Below are 4,919 nucleotides of genomic sequence, written 5' to 3'. Positions count from 1 at the left end.
CCATAGAGGGCATGTTCATTAGTATGCCTACAGCTGAATCCAGGAGTAGAGTGTGGAGGGACTTCCTCCCAGTGGAAACCAGAAGCCTCTTGAGTAATGATGGGGAGGGTAATCATTTATTTACCTCCCTACAGCATCTAATCCATACATTAGCATTTTTGTTCTTGGAGTTTCCATTCTGTAACCATGTGTTTCTCTAATGTGAATTGGCTAACCCACACGAATGAGTTGAGGAAAATCTCACAGATCATATAAAACAGTGGTTTTCATCCTGTGATACGTGTATCTTTGGCCTCACAGGAAAGCTTTCCAAAAACTCATGCACAGATTGTTTCAAAGGAATGTTTCTCCAGATCCTTTACCTCTGTATATACTTTTTTTCCTAGCATGACCTTCTTGACAACTACATTTCCTATTCCAACCTCCTCCTTCACAATTATGCTTCTATCATTTTCACAGCAACAAGTACATTTTACATCCCAATAAGGTGCATTGCCCTACAGTAATGTAAAAATCTCAGGACCATTAAGCAAGGAGATAATTATAATATCTAAGGACATCCTTTTACAAGCTTTATAACACTGCCACACATCTTAATTAACTGCAATTTCAATAAAATTTGCTCTTACGATTAAGCATTTTAAAAAGTTGTAATATATATAATGTTATTATGGCCAATGGTGAACCACTAATAAATGAAATGCTTTCTCAAGCCAGAATAAATGTTTTATAAAGTAAAGCCTAATTGGCACAGGAAACTTTTTGAAATTATATGTAAATTATAAACAATTTAAATATACACAATATGTTTTGTTTAAAACATAAACATATGTTTTATGTATAATATGTATAAAAATATTTATTGTAGGAATTCTTTGGAAAATTGAAATTGAAGTTCAAAGGAAAAAATGCAAAATATATGACTACTTAAGAGGAGCTTGTTTATTCTTTCAGTGGGTGATTGCAGACTTGAAATTATTAAATTCAATGCATTTGGAAGTGATGTAAAATTCAAACAATTTAAAATGTGGGAAATACATTTTTGCTTCTATTGGCATTGATGATAAAATTTTAAGAGGTCAACTTGAAAATGCATTGAGTATAAAAAATCATTTGTGATTTCAAGAGAAAAAAATAATTAAAGATCAATGATCCAGAGGCCATTCTCTTTGCCTAATCTGCCTGTTCTCTGCTCTCTGGTTATTGCCACAAACACTGTGGCTTCGTAGCAGCTCCTAGTGTTATTTGGTTCCCTTGATGGGCAAACATGTTTAGATTCATTTTGCAAACCTTGATATTGGTTGCAATCTTTCTCTAAATGTATACCATGGGGAGCAGGGACCCTGATTTCAACGTTCTGGCATTGATATTCTAGGTTTATTAAAAACTAATCTCTGACTGCCAGGGCAGAGAACCTGTACAATGGCTACAGCTGGGTCATACTTGAATTACTTTAGAAGTTCCATCTTCCATCCTTGAATAACAACTTTTCCCCACTCTCTAATATTTTAAACTTTGTAGCTTTAAATGAATATTACAGTTGTTATTTAATATGTTCTGGATAGTTGTCATTCACCAGAAAATGTCATTGATGATTACATTATTTGAATCTATGAAAAAAATATCAATTATATAAGATAAATGCACATTAGCAATGAATTAGGTACTTCAGATGGAAGATAAAAAGAAACTATTTTTAAAAAGTATAATTTGATTTGGAGATCTAGGGAGATAAAATATATATCCAGCTAAGGGTATCTGAGAGTAATTGATGGAGATATTTAAGCTAGGATTTGAGTAAAAAAAGTAACAATATCTAACATTTATTGAGCCCTTACTATATACCAAGTATTTTTTATTATTTAGGTAGGACATGGGTTATTACTATTTTTATCCCCATTTTATACATGAGGAATCTAGTCTTTGAAAGATTAAATAACTTATCCAAGTTCTACGAGTCACAATCAAAAGTCAATTGGATTTCAGACTATCTTGCAACCATATCTTAGAATTTACCAGTGGAGTGAAATACATAAACACTGGCAGGAAAAAAGGAAGGAAAGTGATTCAGTTTGCCTGATACCTAATGTTATGCATAATAGAGCCATAGACATCACAGCTGTAAAGTTATTGAGCCCAATTTGACAGTGCTGACATGAGTTTGTGTTTATCAAGATCAATGTGATTTCATAGTCATCTACATCAAAGGGAACAGAAAATCTACATTTTATGAACATGTCAAACAAACATATTACTTTCTCTTTTCTCCATATATTAAGTACTTTTCCAAAATATTATTATCAATATTTCATTTAAATTACTATGTTAATCTTTAAAGGCCCAAAGTTTTATGTAATGTAAAATGTGAAATTCAGTGAATGAGGAGTATTAGTTATCAACAGCACCTACTTAAACACAAATTTTGGCAGATACTTAAATCCTGATAAGAAAGTATAGATGACCCCTGTAGTGATTATATAGCTTTTAAATTAATATAATGTGGTCTTTTAAAAAATATTATTTGTTACTATTTTCAAAGTAAAATTATATGTAGAGAAAGCACTGCAAATACATGTATGATTTACAAGCAGTTGAAAATACCAACAGATCTCAAACCTTGAAAAGATAGTCATCTCCTGTTACCTAACTCAGGATTTGATCATTTGCAACCAGGAGGTTGGGAAGCCACAAATTGCAAATAACCCTCTACTACTATGAACCCTTGTCAGATTATCCTTTTGCCCATATTTTATAATATAATTTAAAAATCTTTATAATAAATCTGTAGTAAAAGATTAACCCACAATGTCCCATCTGAGGTCTTTGGTATAAACACAAGCACAAAGTTTAAAAAAAGCATAGTAAATATTCAGGTGATATGAAATGTGACACCAAATGCAAAGTGACTTTATTCCCAGCAGTTGAATTCCTACACAATGAGCAATTTAACATGTGTTCTATGAATCTCCTGGACTCAACTCCCACATCAGAGAGAAAGTGCAGATCAAGGTAGTGTAATGGGTCCCACCAAATTCAGTGTGTGCCTTAGATTTTAAAAAAGAAGGCCTGAGGCAGGGTTACTCTTAGAGAGTGAGAAGAAGGTCTTGCACAATCTCCACCGAGAGCCAGCTAATTGCAGCAGATACACAGATGCTTTCTTAATTCAAATGTACAGAAAAAATTACAATGATATAATATTTGTACAAGCCATTGAGAGACTTGTGCTATAATACATTGAGGGTTTGTGGCAAGCATTGGGTCTTATACACAGATTCCTTCTTGATAAGTGAGTACAGTCTTTGGCTTTCATTACTGTAACAAAAAGGATAAGAAATTCCATAAAAAGTAGGTTTACTGGAGAGAGAAGGAAGACAAATATTAACAGAGGATTTCCCTACTCTTAGATTTAGATACTGCCCTATATGAGATTCCTGGAAACATACCTTTATATCACTCTCTCTTTTTAAACACTTTCATATATGTCTTTGAACTTACCAGCTACTTTTTTTCTTTTTAACTGAAGTGTAGTTGATTTACAATACTGTGTTAAATTCAGGTGTAGAGCATAGTGATTCAGTTTTTCTTTCAGATTATATTCCATTATATGTTATTATAAGATATTGAATATAATTGCCATGTACTATACAGTAAATCCTTGTTGCTTATCTACTTTATGTATAGCAGTTTGTCTCTATTAATCCCATACTCCTAATTTGTCCCTCCCTCCCTCCCTCTCCCCTTTGGTAACCTTAATTTTGTTTTCTGTGTCTGTAAGTCTGTTTCTATTTTGTACATAGATTCATTTGTATTATTTTTTAAATTCCACATATAAGTGATATCATATAGTGTTTGTCTTTCTCTGTCTGACTTACTTCACTGAGTATAATATTGTCTGGGTCCATGCATGTTGGTTCAAATTACAATATTTCATTCTTTTTTATGGCTGAGTGTATTCCATTGTGTGTGTGTGTGTGTGTGTGTGTGTGTGTGTGTGTGTGTGTGTGCGTGTGTATAATACATGTATACACATACCACATGTTCTTAAGCCAGTCGTCTGTTGATTGGCACTTGGGTTGTTTCCATGTCTTGGCTATTGTAAATAGTGCTGCTGTGAACATTTAGGTGCATGTATCTTTTTGTATTAGAATTTTTGTTTTCTTCTGGGTATATACTCAGGAGTAGGATTGCTGGATCATATGGAAGCTCTATTGTTAGTTTTTTAAGGAACCTCCACACTATTTTCCATAGTGGCACACCAGTTTACATTCCCAGCATTTATTATTTATAGACTTTTTGATGATGGCCATTCTGACTGGTGTGAGGTGTTACCTCATTGTGGTTTTGAGTTGCATTTTGCTAATAATTACCATTGTTGAGTATCTTTTCATGTTCCTGTTGGCCATCTGTGTGTCTTTTTTTTTCTTTTGGAATTTTATTTCATTTATTTTTTTTATACAGCAGGTTCTTATTGGTTATCCATTTTATACATATTCATCTGTGTGTCTTCTTTGGAAAAATGTTATTTAGGTCTTTTGCCCATATTTTGTTTGGGTTTTTTTTTCCCAACATTATGTTCTATGAGCTGTTTGTATATTTTGGATACACACACACACTGTATATATATTTAGAATGACCCCTTGTCAGTTGCATCATTTGCAAATATTTTCTTCCATTCCATAGGTTGTCTTTTCATTTTGTTGATGGTTTCCTTTGCTGTGCAAAAGCTTTAAATTGGATTATGTCCGATTTGTTTATTTTTGCTTTTATTTCTTTTGCCTTGGGAGACTGATCTAAGAAAACATTGCTACGATTTTCAGAGAATGTTTTGCCTGTGTTCTCTTCTAGGAGTTTTATGTGTCACATCTTATATTTAGGTCTTTAAATCATTTTGATTTTATATTTGTATAAGGTGTGAGGGA

This window comes from Orcinus orca, chromosome 3 (genome assembly GCF_937001465.1).
Source record: "Orcinus orca chromosome 3, mOrcOrc1.1, whole genome shotgun sequence".
Lineage (NCBI taxonomy): Eukaryota > Metazoa > Chordata > Mammalia > Artiodactyla > Delphinidae > Orcinus > Orcinus orca.
The sequence above is the reverse complement of the archived record's forward strand: the minus strand, read 5'-3'. Positions refer to the sequence as shown.